Raw genomic sequence first — 25,294 nt, 5'->3', positions numbered from 1 at the left:
TTAAAGGAACCAACAAGGGGCCAGCAGCAGCAGGAGGCTGGGAGCCCCACCTGGGCGCTGGGGGTGGGGTGGGTGTCACCTGACAAAGCTGCAGTCATGTGAGGACAAAGCGAAGGAAGCCAAGAATACCCCGACCTCAACCACGACCACCATCTCATCCCCAGGGGGGGCTTCCTGTTGGCTGGCCCCAACAGGAAGTCAGAGGGCAGAGCCACCCAGGAAGTGCTCGCTGCTGGTCCCTGGGCCGCAGAGCAGGACAGAGGAGGACAGAAAGTGACTCATGGGGTGGACAAGGGGTGGCACCCTGGGGAACGGTGGGCAGAGTCAGTCACCTATCTCTGGTGGCCAGGGCATCAGGAAAAGGCTCATTCCACATCCATGGCATTCCCCATGTTTTAGAGAGGCGGTGGGGGGGGGGGGCGGCTCTGAGGTGGGTGTGGAGATCCTGCAGATTCGCCGAGTTGGCGATTCACAAAATGCATGAAGTGCCGGTCACACCGTAGGCATCAGTCTCCCTTTCCAGCATGATCCTTGCAGTCCAGCCACAAAGGATGACCCCTGACAGTCTGCACCATCCAAAGGGGTAAGTTCCTCACCCCACGGTGCCCACCGCCCACACAGGGGCTACCTTGGCCTACAAGAGACTACGTTCCACCGGAAACATCCAGGTCCCCTCACTCAGCATCCACAGGTTGTGAGGCCCTGGGAGGGGAGGGGAGCAGCCCAGAGCCTTCCAGCCTGTGGGCAGAGTCAAGCAGAGCCCCTCCATCCTGGGCTTCCCTGTCCCCTGTGGCTCAGCACCCACTGTGTGACCAGCACAGGTATGTTTCCGAGGCCAGTAGTGGACTCTGGATGATCATTTAGATTGGAGGGGGAAGGTAAGGCTGTTGTTGATGCCTGTTTATGTGCCCTGTATGGGTCATAAAGAGATGGTACCGCTAGGGGCCACACTCCTGTACCAGTACCCCCCCCCACTGTCTCTTTCTGCCTATCTTTTATTGCCCACTCCTATCTTTCTCCCTCCCCAAGCCCCACCCTTGTGCAGATCCCAAGACCATAACCTTCCTCAAATTGCTGCTGGCTTTTCCTGACCTTCTGCCCCAGGCACAGAAGGTAACTTTATTAGCAGGGCTTGTGAGGGCTTGGCTGGGGCCCCAGCCCTGGATGGTGTGGGGAGGGGGGGGGGATTCTGCCAGCACAGCAGAGACCCAGAGCTGCCCAGGTTTGAAAAAGGAAAGGGATTAAGAAATCCAATCCAGACTAATAACATCCTATCTCTTGGTGTATTTTCCACCTGTCTGTAGCCTCTACCCCTTGGGGGTGGTGATGGGGTTAAATTCAGCCCGGATCTCCTTGTCTGTCCTTCCCCTGCACAGTGACAGTGGGTCTGATCAAAGAGTGAGGTGGCTGACTGGGACAGGCACTCCCCTGTTACCAGGGCCCATTAGGGAGTCCCAGGTCTCCATCTTTGCACCTTAAAATGGACTCAGACCCTGGCTCTGTGTCTAAACCTTCTCATGTTGGTGATGATAGTTGCCTATGGGTGTGGGCAGCCCTCCTCAGTTTGATAGGAAGTAAAAAGGACATGGAATCAAATGACCCAGGCTTCAACCAGAACCCCCTGTTCACTTGCACGGGGGCTGAACCTCACTGTCATCCTCCAAGTGAAGCCATGATCCCTACCTCACAGCCACCTTGAGAAGGCTCAGTGCGTGTTTGCTGGAAGGGCTTGCCTTGTGCAGTAAAGTGGAAAGAGGACAGCTTTGTGGTCATGGAGACTTGGGTTCAGCTCTTGGCATCACCATTGGGCAAGTCTGCTCTCTGCACCAGACTTGCCAGTTTGCAAAATGGAGACAGTGAAGCCCACTTTTTGGGTGTTGTGAGAATTGGAGCAAAGTGTGTCCTTGGTCATAGCAAATGCTCAGCAATGGCAGCAGCTGGTACTGAAGCTGAGAGGAGATGTTAGAGGTCCCATTTCACAGGGAGGAAACTGAGGCTCCAGGAGGATGGTCAGATGAATGGTGGAGCCCGATCAGCTGGGCCTGTCTGATGCCCACCCATCCCACTGCTCACCCTGCCCCTCTACCCTCTTGACTGACCCCAGCAGGAGTGTTACTCCTGGAGTGCGCCCAGCTAGCCTTGCATCTCAGCCACAGGTCAGGGGTGATCATGGCCAGTGTGGCATTTGCCTTCATTCCCTGAACCTGAGTGACAAGCTAATAGCCATTCCCCAGGGTCCTGCGTTCCACCACCAGCAAGGGACAGATGTCAATGGCATCCCAGGGGTGGGTCTCACCATTTGTCCCCCAGCATTCAGACCAGCTCTATGGCTTGGGGGTGTTGGGAGGGCATGGCCAGGGGGGTGGACGGTCTTCCTCCAGTCCTGATTCTCTTGAGTCATTCTACTCTGGTGCCCAACCCATGTTTGTTTTGTCTTTCTGGGTTTCAGCCCTTTGGCCAGTGGGAGGTTAAAGATTACTGAGGCAGCTGACAATAAAAGTGCCCGGCATGCTGGCCTTTGACCATGCATTAGACGGCAGTGGGATCACATTCTACACAACTGCCACAACGGTGAAAGTGGCGAGGGTGTGGGCGAGGGGCACACCCTCCTTGTATTAATATTAAGAGGACAGTCACTGCTGCCTGGGCAATCAGGCCAAGTTTCTCTTTCATCTGAAGCCAGGGCCACAATGTGGCATTGTTCTCTGTCTCAAAGGCCACTGTGCGGCCCCAGAGTGGACCCAGATGGACTCCACCTGGCAGAGTAAACACTCACCCAGAGGTGGCCGGTGGCAATGAAGAGAGGAGCTCTCTTTTTCTCTTAGAAGAGATACTTCCTTCCAAGTGAGTCTGAAAATCAGAGACCTTGAGGTGTCGTTAGACCTCCCATCTGGGCCTCAGTTTCCTCATCTGGACCATGGTGGTCAGCCTACAGTCCACATCCCAGGGAAGGTTCTTAATCTTTTCCATGCTGTTGGAAGCTGAAGGACCCCTTCCTAGAACCATGTTTTCCTAATGCATAATATAAAACCAGACGATTGCAAAGGAAATTGATTATATTGCAATACAATTATCAAGATATCTAAAATCAAGTTTGAGATACAGAAATACATGTGCTTCCTTCTGAATGTATTAAATCATAAGCGCTTACCAACTATTAGTTCTATCAACTACTGTAATTTGAAAGTAAGGATGAGTGAACATTACATTGCATGATATCTACAAGAGCAAAGTCGCAGGCACTATTTGTACCTCTGAGGTTCCCTCCCCCCTTTTTTTGCCTAGATTTCTTTGAAAACAATTTTATTTTGAGATAGGTATAAACTCACAAGAAGTTGCAAAAATCATAGAACGGTCCCATTTACCCATCACTCAGCTCGCTCCAACGGTGAAATCTGACATAATTATGTACATTATCAGAACCAGGACATTGGTGGGCACAATATGATGAACTTGATTAGAGACCTTAACTCAGATTTCACCAGTGTGTGCATGCGCTGGTCTTCGGGGCATGTTTCTGATATAGCCCTCTGGCATTTTATCACACCTGTAGATTAGTAATGCCACCATCAAAGTCAAGATGCAGAATTCCCCCTCATAACGGAGAAGCCCCCTCATGCTGCCCCTTCTTAGTCCCTCCCAGCCCTCCTTCCTCACTGCCTCGTCCATCCCACTAATCTGTTCTTCATCATGTATAAATAGTAATAGTTAACCTGTGCCAGGTACTGACCCAGCACTTTCACATGCTCCAAAGAGGTCAAAGCTGAGGCTCAGAGAGATTGGGTAATTGCCTGCGGTTGCTCAGCAATACAAGCAGAACGGGTGCCGCCTGTGTGTAGGTCTTCTCCCTCCATCCTCTCCTACGAACCTCATAATCTCTAGAAGGAATAACCTTGGACACAAATTGGGAAACCTGGGCTCTGTTTCCAGCTCCACCTCCTGGTAGCTCTGTGATGCGGGGCATCTGAACCTCTCTGAGTCTGTGTTTTCAGCTGGAAGATGGGTGTCTCAGTGCCCAGGGAGTACGAGGGGAAGCCATGATAAGCTCACCTTGATGAGGACGCATGCTGGATCCACTTGGAGGGAACAGGGCTCTCACTTGTTGGAGCTCCAGGCATCTCCTCTGCGTGAGCTGCCGCCACCCCAGTGGAGTGTGTGTGTGTGTGTGTGTGTGTGTGTGTGTGTGTGTGTGTGTAGCCACTGAGCTTCCCCAGGCTCTGGCTCTTCCCTGGCTCTGAACCCCACCACCACACACACATACACACCAGCCCCATCACCTTCAACACACACACACACACACACACACACAGAGAGCAAGAGAACAAGAGTGAGAGACAGAGAGAGAATGGTTGGTGGCCAGAGCACCTGGGCCGAGTTCCTGGGTTATAGGTAGCTGGAAGAAGGTAGAGGTGGTATCTGGAAGAATTCTCTGCTACTAGTTGCCAGAGGAAATTGATAGAAAACTGTCTACATTTAGACAATAACTGATTGAATAAACAAAGAAGTCCATATATGTCATCAAAGTAACACACCATACAGTTTTCTGAATTCATTGAAATCTTTTGATTGCAAATGATAGAACTCCAACTCAAATTGCCTTAAGGGGGAAAGAGTTCATGTGATAAAATGTCCTTCAGGGCAGGGGTACAGCTGCCCTCAGGATAGCTGGAGATGGGAGATGGGGGCTTAGACATCACTGTTCCCTCCCCTTCCCATCTTTCTCTCTCTCCATTTTATAACCTCAGTTTCTCTAAATGCAGTCTGTCTGCATGTGCCTGCAGAACATATCTGGGAGGAGTTTATGACCCCAGGCAGTTCCTGAATCCTACCCTTCCAGTTTAGTGACTTGATAGGGAAGATGACCCTTCTCCATAAGCTCCATCCAGAAAACATGCTGGAGAAGGACCCAACTGGCCATCTTGTATCCCACAGCTATGTTTGGACCAATCACAGTGACCAGCGGACTCAGCCTTGACTGTGAGCTCATCCCTGTGGTTAGGAGGTGGGACCTGTTCTCCTGCCACCTAACTGGGGAGCTGTGCTAGGCTGAAAAAGCAGTAGGATGGGAGGTCTCAGAATAGTGTCTGGATGTCCAGGGAATTGTCTGGAAATTTCTAGAGAACCTCTTCTAGGACAACAAGGGAATTCTGGAACTGCCAGTGAGTAACGAACAACAGTGCAAATCACTCAGGGGAACCTCTGAATGCATGCTTAGAAATGTTTATTAAAATTATTTAATGTCCCATCCAAATATGTAGCTACAAAGAAATCCAGACTAAACTAGCAAAGATGCAGTACATGGCCTCAATTTAAAGAGGCCAGACCAATAGACTTCACCTATCCATTCATCCATCCATCCATTCATCAAATGTTTGTTGAGTGCCCACGATGTGCTAGGTGTCGGACAGAAATTGAGTGAAGCAGACATAGCTGCTGCCTCAGTTTAACTCACAAACCTGCCAGCGCTCTCCAGTGCCTAAGAACAGAGTGGTAATTGCTCAGCCTGGTATTTCAGGCATCAACCATCCAGCACCTACCTTCCCTTCTAACCTCATCTTCACTCCCCTCATGGGATGACCTGTGGTTCCCCGCAATTACTCTGCCTTGGCAGGCCTCTATGCTTCGGTTTGTGCTGTTTACTCTGCTTGGCATTCTCTCCCCCAGTCTCTTCCTAATCTTGTCTGAAGCCCCTTCAAACCCTGGCTCATATGTCACGTTGTCTCTGAAGCCTGTATTCCTACAGTTTTTGTAGGGAATGGAGTGTCATGACACTCAGATGCTGAGGGTCAAGTGGGCAGTGCAAAGGGTCTTTGTGGCATGGAATGACTGCCTTTTCTTGGGGTGGGATTCACCTGAAGCCCGGGACTGTGGGCCCTCGTGTGAATCCCCATTGATTTCTGAGGTCTTTGACCCTGTTTTCTCAAAGCAGAAACATTGGTTTACAGCTTATTTACAAAATTGCTAGCTCATTTGGTCCTCCATCTAACCTGGAGAGCAGGGATAGTAGCCCACTTTGAAGACAGAAAAGCCAAGGCCCAGGAATTTCTATTTCTGTCAACGCTGTAGACAAAAAGGATAATTCTCTTATTGGAATCAACTAAAAATCTTGGATTGAAGGAATTCTAAATGCATTTATGAGTTGGCAAGAAAATAAGATATGCAGACAGGAAAAAAGTAAAGACAGAGAGTCAGGAAGGTGAGCAGAGGGCTGAAGCTAGCTTGGACTTGAGGATATTTGTTGAGCCAGGTACAATTAAGCATTGATTTTATATATTCTGAGATGAGGAAGTAAAAGTTTAAGAGTGAACTAGAAATCAATGTCCCCTCCTAAGACTACAAGGAACACTGCCTGTCTTGGACCTGGGGACTGGGTGGAAGTGAAAATGAAGCTTCCTCTCAGAATTTGTCACCAACACAGTTTGTAGCCTGAATTAACACAACCTGGGAACCCAAAGAACTTCAAGCCAAAACTTTATCTTAAAGTGGTCCCATCCTGACAGTGAGTCCAGGTACTTGACAGAAGAGAACACAAGTTCTTTCAAAAGGAAACCACTTCCATCCTAGGCTTTAAACACTTCGTATAAAGGTCCATGGAAAATGAGCAACTCTGATTTAAAAATCACTAGACATACAAGGAAACAGAAGAGAGAGAGAGAGAGAGAGAGAGAGAGAGAGAACAGAATCAATCAGACTTTGAAAAACTTCAGATATTAGGACTATACAATAAATGAAAAAATACATTTAATATATTTAAGAAATAAGAGGAGGTTTAAAATGAGTGAGTAAAAAGTAGATTAGAGAATGAACTAAAAAAAAGAAAATGAATTCTTAAAAATGAAAAATATATATAATAATTGGAGTTACAAACTCAGTGGACAGATTTAATACAAGGTTAGATAAAAGTTAAGAGAGAATTAGTGAATTTGAAGATGGAAATGAGAAAATTATTGATAGCCCAGACAAAGAGGCAAAGATGAAAATATGAACAGGAGGCTGAGACTTAAAAGATAGAGTGAAGAATGAAATGTAGCCTAATAACATCTCCAAAAGCAAAGGAGAGGAGATAAGAGAGTGGAGGAATAATGGGAGACCAAGGAGGGCAAGGATTGGGGCAAAGCCAATAATAATGGCTGAGAACTTTCCAGAACTGAGGGAAGAACAATCCTCAGAAGCCCAATAAATTCTAAGCAAGTTAAGTTAAAAGAAAAACATAACACAATGAAACTGTAGCAAAAACAAAGAAAAGATTTTGTAAGCAGGAGTGTAAAAATAGATTTAACATAAAGGAAGGACAAGGTGACATGTGACTTCTCAACAGAAACAATTAGAGCCAAGGCACAGTGGAATGATATCTTGAAAATACTGGGAAAAAATGGCCAATTCTATACCCAGTGAAAGTATCTTTTAACAATGGGAATTAAATACAGGTATTTTTATATAAACAAACCCCAGAAAATCTGCCACCAGTAGACCCTCACTATAGGAATTCTAAAAAATATACTTTAAGCAGATAGGAAATGATCCCAAATGAAAAGTGTGAAGCGAGAGAAGGAATGAAGAACTAAGAAAGTGCTAAAATGTGGGTAGAAATGGCTTTATATGGAGTATATAACCATCAGTGGTTGTGATGATGATGATGATGATGGTGAACACGACTTGGAGGATGGATACATAGAATGAGTGCAGGGTTAATATCAGAAAAACTTAGGCTTGATCATAAAACTTCCATCTATGAGCTGAGTAAGTTTGAGAAAATTGAACTGTTGGTATTTTTGTCATATATTAGATAGGGATAAAAATAGTGTTCACAGGATTTTTGTGAGAAATACATTAGATAATGTGAGAAATAATCAGATAATCAAAACACTAATCACAGGACTTGGTGCATATTTGGAACTTTGATCTCAATTTGAATCTCAACTTCTCAAAGTCTAGAAATAGAGGAATAAGAGGTTGAGGAAGGTGGACAGGGGATCAATCACTTATGAATGTTTATAATGAAAGCTACCATGCATTGAGTATCTACTATATACTAGGCACTATGCCACGAACTTTGTATACTTTTTCTTACTGAATGCTTACAGTATCCTTGTGAAGTAATCAGTAGCATATACGTGTGTTTAACTCCTGCAGCAGATGATTTTTTTAAAAAAGATTTTATTTATTTATCTGACAGAGACAGTGAGAGAGGGAACACAAGCAGGGGGAGTGGGAGAGGGAGAAGCAGACTTCCCACGGAGCAGGGAGCCTGATGCGGGGCTCGATCCCAGGACCCTGGGATTATGACCTGAGCCAAAGGCAGACGCTTAATGACTTAGCCAATCAGATGCCCCAGCAGATGATTTTTTTAAAAACACTTTCCCCTCTTCAATATAATAAAATTATTTTCAGTAACAATTATGCAATAGTCAGTAATACTCATTATTTTCTTGATTATTTTTTAGTTCTAAAACAATTAAAAAAGAAATATCAATGTTAGATATATTTAAATTCAGTAAAATATTTTATTTGTGAATTAAAATTTTCATTTATCAAACAAAAATGCTACCCCTTTCAGTTTACAAACTTGAACAATTCCCCCAACCATTATGAACTCACTTTCCAAATGAACACATGTAACTGAGTGCATGTGTGTTGGGGGCAAATCATTTAACTGGAAGTTTTTTGAATTAATTTCTTTGTAGGATGCAATATTCAAGAAAGGGTAAGTAATAAAAATGTGCTAATTTGGAACTTGTCTACATATTATTAAAACTCAAATGTAATAACAGCAATTATTTAGAACTTAGACCAACAAAATTTTTTTTTCCCCCAGGAAAGTATTTTATTACTGGCATTATTTAGAATGGCCAATGCATGGTGTTAATAAAAAGCAGATCAAATTTTAGTTGGTTTTATTATTGTTTTAAAATTATCTGTAGATAATTGCCTGTACATGAGGTAGACTATGCTCATGAACTTATATTTGATATGCCATGATATGCTACTGACTTAGATATTTTCTTTGGAAATGTTCCTATCGGTTGGGACTCTTTTGAATTTCAAATTTATTATGTTTGTGCTTCATTCAAAACTATCAGTTTATTATCTATTTTTTCAGCTCTCCATCCTTCTAAAATGAATGTGTGCTTATACATACACACACTTACATGTATAATAAATACATCATTTTAAAATTTAATGTCATGCTATATAATTTTTTTGGTATTTTCCTTTAAGGTGTGTTAAGGACATTTTCAAATTTGTGCATATAGGGAAAGTTACCTCATTAAAAAATGGTTACATGACATTTTATGGTGTAGGTGCACCATAATTTTAAAAAATTTTTTGTTTAAATTCATTTAATTAACATATACTGTATTATTAGTTTCAGAGGTAGAATTCAGTGATTCATCAGTTGCATACAAAACCCAGTGCTCATTACTTCAAGTGCCCTCTTTAATGCCCATCACCCAGTACCCATCCCACTACCCATCTCTCCTCCAACAACCCTCAGTTTGCTCCCTATAGTTAAGAGTCTCTTATGGTTTGCCTCCATTTCTGTTTTCTTCTTATTTTATTTTTCCTTCCCTTCACCTATGTTCATCTGTTTTGTTTCTCAAATTCCACACATGAGTGAAATCATATGGTACTTGTCTTTATTTGACTTAATTCACATCGCATAATACCCTCTAGTTTCATCCACAGCGTTGCAAATGGCAAGATTTCATTCTTTTTGATGGCTGAGTAAATATCCCATTGTGTGTGTGTGTGTGTGTGTGTGTGTTTGTGTGTATACACACACATATACACATTACCTCTTCTTTATCTCTATATATTTATCTTTATATATATTACCTCTTCTTTATATAATATATATATATTAATATATATATTACCTCTTCTTTATCCATTCATCTGTTGATGGACATCTGGGCTCTTTCCATATTTGGCAATTATGGACATTGCTGCTATAAACATTGGGGTGCATGTGCTCCTTCGAATCACTATGTTTGTATCCTTTGGAAAAATACCTAGCAATGGTCATAGGGTAGCTCTATTTTTAACTTTCTGAGGAACCTCCATACTGTTTTCCAGAGTGGCCACACCAGTTTGCATTCCCATCAACAGTGTAAGAGGGTTCCCCTTTTTCCACATCCTCACCAACATCTGTTGTTTCCTGAGTTGTTAATTTTAGCCATTCTGACCGGTGTGAGGTGGCATCTCATTGTGGTTTTGATTTGTATTTCCCTGATGCCAAGTGATGTTGATCATAGGTTCTTGTCCTTTCTTTTATTAATGTGATGTATCACATTGATTGATCTGTGGATGTTGAACACCCTTGCAGCCCAGGGGTAAATCCCACTTGGTTGTGGTGAATAATCCTTTTTATGTACTGTTGGATCCTGTTAGATAGTATCTTGGTGCAAATTTTTTCATCCATGTTCATCAGGGATATTGGTCTGTAATTCTCCTTTTTGGTGGGGTCTTTGTCTGGTTTTGGGATCAAGGCAATGCTGGCCTCATAGAATGAGTTTTCCTTCCATATCCATTTTTTGAAACAGTTTCATAAGAACAGATATTAATTCTTCTTTAAATGTTTGGTAGAATTTCGCTGGGAGGCCATCTGGCCCTGGATTCTTGTTTGTCGGGAGATTTTTGATTACTGATTCAATTCCTTTGCTGGTTATGCATCTTTTCAGGTTTTCTATTTCTTTCTGTTTCAGTTTTGGTAGTTTATGTGTTTCTAGGAATGCATCCATTTCTTCCAGATTGCCTAATTTGTTGGCATATAATTGCTCATAATATTCTATTATAATTATTTGTATTTCTTCAGTGTTGGTTGTGATCTCTTCTCTTTCATCCATAATTTTATTTATTTGGGTCCTTTCTCTTTTCTTTTTTATAAGTCTGGCTAGGAGTTTATCAATCTTATTAATTATTTCAAAGAACCAGCTCCTAGTTTCATTGATCTGTTCTACGATTTTTTAAAAAAATTTCTACATCATTGATTTCTGCTCTAATCTTTATTATTTCTCTTCTCCTGCCAGATTTAGGCTTTATTTGCTGTTCTTTTTCCAGCTCCTTTACATGTAAGTTTAGGTTGTCTATTTGAGACTTTTCTTGTTTCTTGAGAAAGACCTGTATTGCTATATACTTCCCTCTTAGAACTGCCTTTGCAATGCACCATAATTTTTAGATGTTTGGTAGAATTTCACTGGGAGGCCATCTGGCCCTGGACTCTTGTTTGTTGGGAGATTTTTGATTACTGATTCAATTTCTTTGCTGGTTATGGGTCTTTTCAGGTTTTCTCTTTCTTTCTGTTTCAGTTTTGGTAGTTTATATATTTCTAGGAATGCATCCATTTCTTCCAGATTGCCTAATTTGAACTGTCTGTGTTTTTTCATTTAATGTACGTCCATTGCGGATAGTAGTTAGCTGGGTTTTGCATTTTCATCTAGTCTGAGAGACTTGCCTTTTGGTTTAGTGTGTGATCTATTTATATTTAATGTAATTACCCATTTGGTAGGGTTTAAGTCTATTATTTTCATATTTGTTTTCTATATGTCTCTCTTCTTTGTTCTTTTCTCTTTTTCTGTCTTCTCCTGTCTTAGTAAAATTTTCTGATGTTTTATTTAAATTTGTTCAATGGCTTTATAGCTCTATATTAGCATTATTTTTTAATGGTTTTCCTAGAGATTACAATAGGCATCTTTAATTTATCTACTTAGAGTTTATATTGAAATACTTCAGATAAATGTAGGACTCTTGAAACAATGATTTTGTCTATAGCTCTCATTACATATATCACATCTGTTTCGTTATAAACCCAACAATACAGTGTTGTTAGATTTGTTTTAAGTAACCATAAGCCTTTTAAGGACATTAAGACAAAAAATATACATTCCAAAATTTATCCATGCATTTGCCATTTCTGGTGCACTTTATTCTTTCCTATAGATCTAAATTACCGTCTGGTGTCATTTCCCTCCAGTTTCATTTATTCTTTCTTGTAAAGTGGAACTAATCATATAATTTTTTGTCTCCATTTTGCTCTTATTTTTGAAGGACAGTTTCTTGGTTGACAGTTTTATTTTTCCTTGAGTACTTCAAATATGTAATTTGAATACATTTTAGTCTTCACTGTTTCTGATGAGAAGTCAGTATTTAATTGTATTCTTTTTCCTCTCTATGTAATGTGCCATTTTTCTCGACTGCTTTCAAGAATTTCTCTATATCTTGGATTTCAGCCTTTTAATCATGGCGGGCTTAGGTGTCATTTTCTTCGTATAAATCCTGCTTGGGTTTGTTTAGCTTCTTGGTCAGTAACTCTATATATTTTTTTCTTTTTACCAAATATGGGAACTTTTAGACCATTGTTTCTTCAAATATTTTTTCAGACCATTTCTCTCTTTGTTCTCCTTTTCTTTGTTCTATATATCTCCAATTTTACATATGTTGGACTTCTTGATATTCTTTCATAGTTCTCTGACATTCATTTTTCTTTGATCTTTTCTCTCTGCTTGGGATTGGATAGTATCTATTCATTTATTTTCAAGTTCACTGATATTTTTCCTTCTGCCATCTCCAATATGCTGTTAAGCACTTGTAGTGAATTTTGATTTTTCATTTCAGTTATGTACTTTTCATTCACAGAATATTTGACTTTTTAATAGTTTCATCTTCTTTGTTAAAGTTTCCTATTTGTTCACTCATTAAGTTCACATTTTTGCCTAATCTTTCAAAATACCACATTTCTGAGGCCACTGGATGGCTCAATCAGTTAAGCACCTGACTCTTGATCTAAGCTCAGGTCTTGATCTCAGGGTCATAAGTTTCAATGCCACATTGGGCTCCATGGTGGCCGTGGAGCCTAGTTAAAAATAATAAATAATAAAATACTACATTTCTTTTTATATATCGTAAGTAACTATAATAGCTACTTTTAAGTCTTTGTTTGCTAACCCAATGTCTGTGCCCATTTGGAATTTCTATTGGCTGTCTTTTTACCCTGCATATGTATCACATTTTCCTGTTTATTTGCATGTCTAGTACTTTTTTGTTGAAAACTAGACTTTATAGACAACATATTGTTGTGATTCTGGATTCTGTTTTTAAAGGATTGTTAGTTTTTTGTTTTGTTTTGTTTTTGTTTGAGCCTGGTTGGGATTCTCTCTCTTCCTCTCCCTCTACCCTTCCCCCAGCTTGTTTGCTTGTTTGTTTGTTTGTTTTGTCCTAGAAGGCAGTTAATTTGGCAGGACTCAGTCTCTGAACACCATACCTTTCATCCTCAATTTCTCAAATTCTAGCTGTATTTTTAGCTTGGCTCCTTGGTGGTTGGCCAAGGATTTGAACAGAGTTTATACCTACATTTTGGCATTCACTCTTCCTCTGACTTCCTTGTTCTTTTGGTTTCTCTCTTAAATTTTTAGCAGTCTGCCAATCCTGAGCCGTGACCTCTAAAGCCAGTAAGGATTCAACTTTCTGCTGCCTGAGCTTTCAAAGCTGGGGAATGCCCTTAGGAAAAAAAAATGCAGCCAACTTACAAACCTTCCCCAGTGTAGTTCTATCTTTTAAAGGCAGACACTTCTGTGATTTCTGTCTGCTTTTTCCTGGGCTCCCTGAGTTCTCCTCTACGCATATAAAATTAGCAATCAGCCAGGGATTTGGGCAGAGTTTACACTGATATTTTTAAGTCTTGTTCTTCTGTTGCTCTCTTGCTTTCAGGACCCCCCTCCCCACCAACTCCCATCAGTACATTTCCAGCTACTCTGCAAGCTCTGAGCTATCTTCCCTATGCCTGTAAACATAAGGTTTTCTCCCACAGAATTTGTAAGGATTGGAGATCACTCTTAGTCACCTCAGAGGGAAAAAACCCCATATATTTGCAATTCTTTCCCATTGCAATGGTCATCTTTTGTGACAAAAGTCTCTGGTTTCTGCCTTCTTTTGATTGCTTTACAATACCTTCAAATGGGGGCATCGGTGAGCGTCCAACTCATGATTTTAGCTCGGTCGTGATCTCGAGGTCTTGAGATTGAGCCCCACGTTGGGCTCCACATCTGGGTGGGGAGCCTGGTTGGGATTCTTTCTCTTCCTCTCCCTCTACCCTTCCCCCAGCTTGTGCTCTCTCTATCTCTCTCTAAAATAAATAAATAAAATCTTAAAACAACAACAACAACACCTTCATACCTTCAAATCGTTTTTCTTTTGATAAATTTTTCCTGGACCTTACAACTGTTACCTTTGCAAGTAGTTGCCCAACCAATTCACTCTGCCATTATAAGCCAAAAATCTAAGAGGTATTCATTTTCCAGAGAATAAAAAAAGAGGGAATACTTTCCAACTGATTTTATGTGACCAGCATAATCTTGTTGTCAAAAGACATAATAAGAATGGAAAATTACAGGCCAATCCTTCTCATGAAGATAGATGCTGAAATCCTAAATAAAATTTGAGCAAGTTGAATCAAATGATTTATTTAAAAAGATAATATATCATGACCATATATTATTTACTTCAGAAATGCAAGGATGGTTTAATATTTGAAAATCAACCCATTTGATCCACTATATTCTCAGAAAATGCAGGAAAAGGATATTATCATTTGATAAAATTCAACACGCTCTCCCAGTTAAAAAAAAAAAAACCTAGCAAACACAGAATAGAAATAAACTTCCATACTCTGGTAAAGAGTATATATTTTAAAACCTACAGTTATTATCATCTCTATCTTTTCCCCTTAATATAGAAAAGAAGACACTATTTCTCACTTAAATATCTGAAAGAATTCACCAGGGAATCTGTATGTGCAAGGACATTTCTTTTTGGGAAGATTTTAAATTACAAAATAATTTAAAAATATTTACATACTAGTCACATTTAAAATTTCTTCTTGTATCAGTTTTGAACAGTTGCATTTTTCTACAACTTTGGACATTTCATCTCAAGGTTCAAATGATTTGGAAAATATTCATAATGAGTCCGTAGAACCTGTAGTGATTTCATCTCTAAATTGGTAATCCTTTCCTTGTTTCTTGTCTGATTTTTCTGAATATTTATCAATTTTAATCATATTTTTTGAAGAACAATTTTTGTCTTTATTATTTCCTATTTTTGTCTTTCAGCCTTTCTTCTTTTGTTACATGTGCTTGTGAGGCCATATATGTCTCTCTGATCACAGCTTTAGGTCTGTGACATGTTTTTATGTGCTGTGTTTTTACAATAATTTCATTCAGAATATATTCTAATTTCTTTTTGATTTATTGTAGACCAAGGGGTTATTAAAAGTGTTTTACGTCACTTCTAAACATTTGGAGGTTTTAAAAAATTATTATTTTCCTTTTGTTACTGATTTCTGGCTTAATTCCACCATGGCCCGAAAAAAACTTTGAACAATTTCAATCTTTTCAAATTTGTTGGGAATTGCTTTATGGTCCTCACTATGGTTCCAATGTCTTAAAAATGTTTTTTAAACTTTATCTTGATTTTCTTCTTGTTCTTAAAAGGCACATTGGTCTCCTGAAAGCTATTTCATTCTAACTGAAAGCAGAATTCCATTACCTCATAATTTAATTAATCACACTTTTATTGCTAAACATTTAGTTCATATCCAGTCTTGTGTGATATTAAAAACCGTGCAATGGACATCTTTGTGGCTCCTTTTTGTGCACTTCTGTGGCTCTGTCAGAGAATCAGAAATGCATAGCACAGTGATTGAGGGCATGGGCTCTGAGCCAGATTTCTGGGTTCAAAGCCTGGTCTTTTATCTTGTTAAAAATACACATTCCTGGGCTCCCCCTCAGGCCGCTTGAATCAGTGGTATCCTAGGAGATTCTCATGCTTCTACAAGTTGGAGAACTATTGCTCTAAAGGGAGGGCTTGAAATGATGAAGATACATTGACTAGAATTGCCAAAGCACAACAGCTGATTATAAATGTTCTGGAAGGAAGGAGAGAGAGAGAGAATGAGGGAGAGGAGGGGACAGCTATACAGGTATTTTCTCTGCAGCATTAACTTCCTTGGATTCTTTTGCTTCTTCCCAAGTTGTTCCCAAACCTGTGTTATAAACCAGGCATTCTGGGATCTTCCACTGTCCTCCAGCCATGCCTACGAGGAAAAGCAGAGTATTCTCAGAGATAATATTTAGGGGGTTTTAACTCATAGTCCTGGGTCTTGGTGGGTTCTGGAGGCTGCCAGATTGAATTGATTTCCATTTCACCTGGGGGGCTAAGTAGAATCATGTCTCAGGTTCTTCTCTTGGTGCCATGCCAACAGCAGCCTCACTCCTGTTGGAGTGAGGCTTGTCCAAACGAGGTTAATTAACAGCACAGTTTCCAGTGACAGCCTGCGGGGGATGCTCTATCAGGATCTCCCCATTAATATTTGCTTTCAAACATTAATTTTGAGACCCTCACCTGAGGAATGTCTTTCGCTAGAGAGGACCTCATTTCTTAGGCCCAGCTTAACATTCATTTTTCCCACTCATGCACTCAACAAAGAGATATGAAACACAACCAGGCAAATCACAGATTTAACAAATATTTATTATAAAATTCTGTGGTAGTTACTGTTCTAGTGGCTGGGCACACAGTAGGAAATAGAAGAGATCCAACTCTCTGCCCTCATGGAGCTTATATTCTGTTAGGTGAAGAGAGAAAATAAACAAAATGAGTGAAATATGCTATACTGATTTATCAAGAACAGCTACAGAAGAAAATAAAGCACAGGAAGGAGATAGGAAGTGATAGGAATGGTTTGTAATTTACTGCATTCACGAATTAATTACTTGATATTATTTTAGACTTACAGAAAAGTTGCAAGAATAGTACAAATATTTTTTAGACACTTCATCCAGACTATCCACATGCTAATATTCTGCTACATTTACTTCTTCTCACCCTTTCTCTTTTTTTCTGCCTATTTCTTTCTCTCTCCTTCCGCTCTTTCTCTCTCATGAACTATTTAAGAATAAAATGTAGATATTATGCTACTTTACCTCTGAATATTTCAGGGTCTGTACTTCCTAAAAACAAAGATTTCTCTTACCTAACTACAGTCCAATCATCAAAATCAGGGAACCAATATTGGTACAAAACTATTATAAATTGTCGTCCTTATTTGGATTTCATCGATTGTCCCAATGATGTCCTTTATGCTAGAAGAACACCCAAGGTCACCCACTCTACCCATTTGTCATGCCTCTTCAGTCTTCTGTTCCATGATGCTGACACATTTGAAGAGCGCAAGCCAGTTATTTTGTAGGATGGGTTTGTTGATGACTCCTCATATTCAGATTCAGGTTAGGAACTTTTGGTGGGAAAATCACAGAAGGGATATGTCCTCATGCATCATATCAGGAGGCATATATTGCCATTTAATTGTATTGGTGGCAATGTGAACTTTAATCATTTGGTTAAGATGGTGTCTGCCAGGCTTCTCCAGTGTAGTTACTTTTTTATCTTTTGTAATTAAAAAGTATCATGGGAAGACCCTTTGAGACTATGTAAATATCTTGTTATTTCTCAAACTTTTATCCACTAGTTTTGGCATCCATTGATAACTCCAGGTGGAATTATTTATTAGTGTTCTTATCATCATCATTATTATTACCAGATGGTGATTTTCTAATTATGTCATTCCTTCTACTTTTCTTCACTGGCTTTCTACTGTAAGGAAGAGTTTTACTTCTCATGTATTTATTTTTTATTTTATGAGTCAGAATGACCTCATAGATTCCTACCTCATTCTGCAGGTTATCATCCTTGTTGTCATTATTTATTTTGATGCTTTGTTTCAAATTGGTCCAGTGAAAGCCCCCCTCCATCTGGCTCTCTGATTTTCACATATTTCCATCAGTTTGGGGTACTTCTTTACTTTTTGCCACAAGAAGATATTCAAGCTCTTCTCATACTTTCCCTGCTCCAGCCCTGGAATCAGCCATTGATTCCTTTTAGTGGAGATTGGAGTATTTATAAACTGAGATTTTGTCTATACATATGCTGATTGCTACTCAGCTCTGTTAGCACACAGAGCTGGGGAATTTCATGCACACACATGTACACACACTCATATATGCAGCCATACACATTTATATTTATTTCTATATCTAGCTATCTATGTATATTAAAACTATGAGTTCACATTAATAACTCCAAATCCAAACAATGCTTCATGGTCCATTTTATATTTCCCCCTCTCTGTATTTGCAATTCCTTTCTTGACAGTGAACAGCCTGGCTCCCATTATCAATATATTTACTTATCTGTTCTATTCTGGAATGTGCGAAGAGTAGTTTCAGAATTGATAACCCATTCCTTTGCAAAAAGGAAGAATACTAATTAGAATTCAGTATTTGTTTAAAGTTCTTATTTTCTATTGTCTGAGGGCATATAATGCAAATATTGGGTTCAACAGTTACTTAGTCCTTTCAGTACAGTTATGTCCTCTGTTTGAAGTATCACTCTGTATTCTGTTTGTATTCTCATTTAAGTCCCCTTCCTTGTTCATTTTCTTTTCTTTTTTTGAAAGAAACATTAACATGGTCAGGATTATACAAAATATTATAGTCAGAAAAGTAAATTCCACTGTCTCCCATCTTCTCTATTCTTCCCACTGCGATTGTGCCCAAGCCCTGCACGTAGCTGTTACAGACTGAATGTGTAGCTCGGAAGTCTGTGTGGTGAAGCTTTAACCCCTGGCACCTCAGAATGTGACTGTATTTGGAGACAGGGTCTTTAAAGAAGTAATTAAGGTTAAGTGAGGTCATACGCGTGGGCTGGTTCCTTTTAGAAGAGGAGATTAGGACACAGATAAGCACAGAGGAAAGATGGCCATCTACAAGCCAAGAAGAGGGGCCTCAGAAGAAACCGACCCCACCAACACCTTGATCTTGGACTTCCAACCTCCTTACTGTGAAGAAATAAATTTCTGCTCTCTCATCCCCCAGTCTGTGATACTTTGTGATGGCAGCCCCAGCAAACTGATACAGTAACCAACCTCACTAGTCCTTGGTTTCTGTCTTGTTTCTCTTTGTTCCTATGAGCAGATGTGTGCATATTTCCTTATTTCTCCTTTTCTCTTACACTAAATATAGTATACTATAGTATGCTTGCATTTTCACTTAATACTACATCCTAGAAATCACTCCACATCAGTACATCAATTGCTGAATAATAAATCAACCATAGATTCCAAGAATAAACCCCACTTGATCAGGACACATCATTCTTTTAATACACTATGGTATTAAATTTTCTAATAATTTGTTTAAGATTTTCACATCTGTGTTGATAAGGGATAAAGGTCTGTAACTTTCTTTTCTGGTGGCATCCTTGTCAGGTTTTGGTGTTACTATTATTTGTCCTAATAAAAGGGGTTAGGAAGTGTTCCCTCTTTCTCTACTTTTGGAAAATAATTGTATAAAATTGGTGTTATTTCTTTCTTAAACATTTGGAAGAAATTGCCGGTGAAATCATGTGGGTCTTTTTTTTCCCCGTTTGTTTTGTTGGGGAAAGGTGAGGAAAGAGGTAGGAGGGGAGGAAGGTTTTAAATTACAGATTCAATGTTTAACAGACATGACTGCTAAAATTTTCTGTTTCTTCTTATGTCACATTTTATTAGTTGTGTTTTTCAGGGAATTTGTCCATTTAATCTAAATTGTTGGTGTTTTAAAGCAAAATAGGCTGGTCCAGGAGAGGCTGTCTGAGAAAGCAATATATGAGCAGCCACCTGAAGGAGGAGAAGAAGCACACCATGAAGATGACTGGGAAAAATATACCAGAGGGGCGCCTGCGTGGCTCAGTTGGTTAAGCATCTGCCTTTGGCTCAGGTCATAATCTCAGGGTTCTGGGATCGAGTCCCAGGGAGCCTACTTCTCCCTCTCCCTCTGCTCCTTCCTGCCACTTGTGCTCTCTCTCTTGCTCTTGATTTCAAATAAATAAAGTTTTAAAAAATTATACCAGAGGGAGAAAACAGAAGGTGCAAAGTCCCCGAAGCATGCACGTACCTGGCGTGCTGAAGAACAATGAGCAGGCCAGCGGAGAGCAAGAGTGAGAGTGGGGAGAGGGGGATGATGGTGATGAAGTCAGCAAGGTAATGGAGCCCAGACAGCTTAAGACCATCTAAGCCATTGTAGGGTCATTGGTTTTTATTCTGAGCAATTGAGGGTTTCAAGCAGAAGAGTGTTGTGATTTGACTTATGTTTCAAAAGTCAGACTGACTACTGAGAATAGACTCAAGGAGAGAGAGAGAAAGACCAGATTGGAGGCCCGTGGTCCAGGTAGATGGCTGTGCAGGTAGTAGGAATTGGCATATCTGGAAAGCCTTTTGATGCAGAACCAGTGGGATGCACTGATGGATTGGTTGTTGGGTGTGGGACAAACAAAAAGGACAAGGAAGACTCTGAGGGTTTGGGCCTGAGCAATGACCATTTACTGAGTTAGGGAATATTGCAGGAGGGGCAGGTTTGAAGGAGAGAGTTCAGAACTTGGTCTTGGAGAGGTATTATTAGTTTATTATTAGGCACCCAGTGAGGAGTTAGAGCAGGTGGTTGATACATGCAAGAAGAGTTCAGCGGGTAGGGACATAAATTAGGGAGTGATTGTCATGTGGATAGTATTTAAAGCCATTGGACAGGTGGATGTCACCAAGGGGGGTGAGTGTAAATTGAGAAGAGGTGTAAGGGATGATTCTGGGGTTGTCCTATGTCCAGAGGTTGAGAGATGAGGAGGGACCAGGAAAGAGACTGCTGACCAGTAAGATAGGAAGAAACAACCAGGGGCATATGGCTTCCCTGAAGCCCACTGGAGAGGAGGGAGAGGTCAGCCTTACTATAGCCAGTGGGTCTGGTACAGTGAGGACTGAGTGCTGACCATTGGATTTAGCAATGGAAGTCACTGGTGACCTTGACAAGAGCAGCTGGGCAGAGCTGGAGAGCCAAAGCCAACAGAGTGCCTTCAAGGCGGAATGGGAAGATAGTAATTCAACCAAGTAAGTACAGACAACTCCTCTCAGGAATTTGCTCTTCTTGGAGAAACAGAGTGGCACCTGGGAGAGATGTGAAGAGAGTACAGCATATTTTAATTAAAGCCACAAATACAAGAGCCATTTTCTCCTACCAAGAGTGTGTCATTGCTATAGCACTCTGGGGACTCAGAGGTGAAGGAAACACCATCCCTGCCCCCATACAGTTCAGAACCAGAGACAGGTCTACCGAGATTGAAAGCCCAATGTGAGATGTACTATGATGGGGAAGTCCAGGGTCTAGTGAGACCCTGCAGAGAGGCCTGAATCATCTGAGCAATCAGGGGAACCTCCCTGGAGGAAGTGGTGCTGGGTTGAGACTTGAACAGGAGGTAAAGGGGTCTCTACCCTTGGGAGGGTCATGGAAGGCTTTTCCATGATCTGCCTAGTCAGTTCCCCAACCTTGTCTCCTTAGAACAGGTATTGGTATTGGTACTGGTATTGGTATAGGTCATTTTTCTGGATTCCATTTATGTGTATCAGACACCTTCCATACCCAGACGCTAAGCTTGGTACTTTCCCCGGCATTATCTCAGTGAGTCTTCAGAGAGGCACCAAACTGCCCCTTGCCTTCCTTGATGATTGAAGATTCCCACCACACCCATCATTTCCCTGTCACTTGGTGTTGTCCTAACCTTTGCCAGGCCTAATGGAGACAGAGTCTTATGGTTTCCCAACACCTTGTTTCTCATTTGCTGATTGACAGGTTTAGGAGAGATTTGGGGAATGGCTGGGGCCGCAGCCACAGACCTGGGGACCAGAGGCATCATGGCCCACGTAGGAGGACTCAGGCACCCCTTTGGGCATGTGCCTCCTCTCCTGGCCTCAGACTCTCTCCTGAAGTAGGTGGACAGCATCATCTCTCGGTTCCTCCCAGCTTACAAGTTCTCTGTTCTAAATCCATCCATCAAACACTATTTTGAGGGTTTCGAAGTGCAGCCTGGGTGTTTTACATTATCCCACACACCTACCTCACACCTTCTAGAGTTCAAAAGTCTCTTTTGAGTGGCATGTCAAACGGACACATTTCTGGGCCCGAGGGGCTCTGTCTGGGAGCCTCTTCGTCCGAGGAGCTGACTGGTCACTTCCAAATCCTGCAGGTGTCTTTGCTCCTGACAGCAGGTTGCACAGCGAGGACTTAATTCTCCTAAATTAAGACCTCTCTGTATTACCCTGACGGCCCCTGAGTTCTTCAGTGTGATGCGGCCAAGCGCAGTAAGAGATGGATGAAGACACAGTGGCGTCAGTAAATACCAGAGGATTGAGGGAAAGAAACCCAGCTGGCTCAGAACAAGTAGCCGAAGTACAATTTTGTCACAAATCGGGCATGTTATCACTGCCACGGGGCCATACTCCTGCCCCGAAAACTGACTGATGACTAAATTCCTAGTTCAACCCCCTTCACCCTCAGTCAGGACACGCCACATAAGTGCATGCGGTTCCTGGGTACCGTGGCCGCGAGAGGGCCAGCCCGCCGGTATCCCAGATGCCCATCCACATCTCCCAGACTCCCTTGCGGGTAGGCGGGGTCACGTGACTGACTGTGGCCAATGGGCTGTGAGTGGAAGTGGGCGGGGGCCGCGAACAGCGGGTGACACGCTGCGAGGTCCCCCTTCCTTCGCTGTGGCCATGGAGGCCCCGAGGTGTGACTGGAGCAGCCCGAGGGCTGCGTGGAAGCCTCGGTCGTCGGGGGGAAGACTTGTGGGCGTCTTACAGCTAGAGGTTACTTTGTAGCGCAGCCTGGCTTCTCCTGCGTACGTGAGGACCTGGAAAGGAGTCGGCTACGCCCCTGGAACAGCTGCCGTGGGGTCCGCGCCTCTACTGCGCGCCGGAACTCCGTGTCCCCTCCGTAGTAAACTGGGATGCAGGATCTAACCGGCGGGGTGGGCGTGCTGGAGGAGTGCATTTAAACGTCCAGCCAGTGCCTGGCACCCGGGAGGGGCCCGGGCGATGTCAGTTGTCGTCCGGAACCCCAGAGCCATGACTCCGCTCCCTCCGGAGCTTCACGGTCTCACAGGGAGACAGCCCCCTCCATGGGCCGAGTGATATCACCTTGCCATCCGCGGGTGCATTTGGTCAAAGGTGCAGATGCCTGTGTCTGGGCGTGAACCCAGCACTTCTCAGAAGTGTGAATTCTGCGCTCGCCTCCCCTATGGCTGCACACCCGGGACCAAAAGCGGCGGAGCCGTCCGGAGTCAGTCCTGCCGCAGGCCTGAGCTTTCTTAAGCGGGTAGGTGGATGAGGAAGGTAAAGAGGCTTCTTTCTGATCTTCCACACGCCAGAGCAAGGCTGGTTTTATTTGCCTGAATAATTTCAGGGATGTGTGGTGGGGTTCGGGGAGAGCCTGGTTCCTCCCTTCATTACATCCAGAATGGTTTCAGTAAAAAGCCGAGACGGGTCTTTTATCCAATTCCATTTTCCTTAGCACTGTTATGGTCAGTTGCTACCACTAAATAGTTGGTTCCTGTTTTCTCTTGTTTTTTTTTTTTTTTATTCTTTGCTTGTTAAACCTCAAAGTGAAAATGAAACCCAAACACCCACCAAGCTAACACCTCCAGGGGCAGAAGAGTTTCGGAGGGGTGCTGGCTTGTTTTGAGTGTGCTTCGTTGGGGGCTGTGATCTGAGGCTGCTGGAAGGACACTTGAGCTCCAGGATATTCCCTCCACTGAAGTGTGGCTCTCCCCCAGCTTCGGCCATTATAATTGGAGTTTGAAGTATGCCCCAAGCACGGAGCTAGGACGAGAGGTTGGCCTGGGATGTACCAGTGGGTTTCAGGATGGAAGGATGAGTCTGCCTTCCTCTTGGCCTCAAGATAGTTATAGTCCAGTTATTAACTACTCTTTTTTGAGGGTGACAAGGAGGGTCAACAATTCTCACCAACGTTCTTTGCAAATATAACATGAGTTGTAGGGAAGGCCTGTGGCCTCTGAGTCCCCTGAGGGTAGGGTCCTCTTCAGCTCTGCTCCCTTGTGCCGTGCTCATAGAGGAGCATTGTAAGTTTCCTGTGGCTGCCGTGACCAAGGTATCACAAACTGGGGCACTTAAAACAACAGACATTTACTATATCCCAGTCCTGGAGGCCAGAAGTCTGATATCGAGGTGTTGACAGTGCTGTGCTCCCTCTGAAGACTCTAGGGGCGTATGCTTCCTTGCCTCTTCCAGCTTCTGGTGGCTGCTGGGCATCTTTGGCATTCCTTGTCTCTGTGGATATATGACCTTTCCCCCTGTGTGTGTCTGTCTGTGTGTCCACTCCTTTTTTTTTTTTTTTTTTATAAGGATAGCAGTCATTGGATTAAGTTCACCCTGATCCAGTATGATGTCACCTTAACTTAACTAATTACATCTGCAAAAGCCCTATTTCCAAATAAGGTCATATTCACTGGTACAAGGGTTAGGACTCAAGATATTTTTGGGGGGACACAATTCAACCCAAAACAGAGCACAGTCTATGTTCACCAAGTGGAAAATCAGATGCTTGAGAGCAGAGAGCTAATGGGAAGATGAAGCAGAACGGGGCACAGAGAGGAGGCTTTGCATGTCAAACGTGCTTTCTATATCCATCCGCACATCATGGCACACTGTGATACATGAGAAAGAAATGCTTTTTACCCAGTTCACCACTTTGCTGAGGCCCAGGGTCTTTCTCTTCTAAGGGCCATTGTGCACTTTTGCAGGCCTTTCATTCATTCAGTGACTATATGGAGGCCAGACCCCAGGCTGAGAAGTATGAGATATACTTCCCTCCCTGCAGGAGCTCCCAGCCAAGGAGGGGAGGTGGCTCTGACAACAGGGGTTTGGGTACCTTAGGCTGGTAGATGTAGATACAGAACCCTATAAGGAATTTGGGGAAGATGCGGCAGAGCAAGAATTTTTTTTTTTAAACCTGCCCCCTTCTCGAGTTTTATTTTATCCAAATCAGGACCTCTGCTCTGAAAACTATTTGACCTCATGATTGTTGGGGAAAATCTGGGTGCCCTGACTAGGGTTAGGATATTCTCTACAAATAATCAGGGCTGCAGTGCTGATGACAAGCGTACTTCCCCACGACTGCTCAGGGCTGGAAGCAAAAGCATCTCAGACATCAGTTGTGAAAGTTCCAGGGGCTAATGTCCTCTGCAGGAAGAATAAGAGCCATCCTATAGACTTCCCTGTTCCAGAAGGCTCTGTGGTGAATACATAATTAGGCCCTCTGTAATTACCAGTTTGAATCTGCCTAGGACACTAGGGCTCCCACCCCCTAATTTACCTTATAAATTTATTCTGCTAAAAAAGTCGAAAATGTCAGTCTTC

At 42.3% G+C, this 25,294-nt stretch overlaps 1 long non-coding RNA gene across 1 annotated transcript in view; it reads left to right on the top strand.

Annotated features, from left to right (window-relative positions):
- The first annotated feature begins 440 nt into the window (after nt 1-440).
- Nucleotides 441-25,294, top strand: part of LOC112822038 (uncharacterized) — a 28,126-nt gene continuing 3,272 nt past the window's right edge. Inside the window, exons 1-2 of the long non-coding RNA XR_003207587.2 lie at nt 441-583; nt 21,711-23,234. This is a non-coding gene — a long non-coding RNA (uncharacterized lncRNA). The remainder of the gene's footprint in view (nt 584-21,710; nt 23,235-25,294) is intronic.

Source organism: Callorhinus ursinus, unplaced genomic scaffold, assembly GCF_003265705.2.
Source record: "Callorhinus ursinus isolate GAN/ISIS: 27379988/994484 unplaced genomic scaffold, GSC_fseal_2.0 scaffold8, whole genome shotgun sequence".
In the NCBI taxonomy this organism is placed as follows: domain Eukaryota; kingdom Metazoa; phylum Chordata; class Mammalia; order Carnivora; family Otariidae; genus Callorhinus; species Callorhinus ursinus.
The sequence above is the reverse complement of the archived record's forward strand: the minus strand, read 5'-3'. Positions and strand labels throughout refer to the sequence as shown.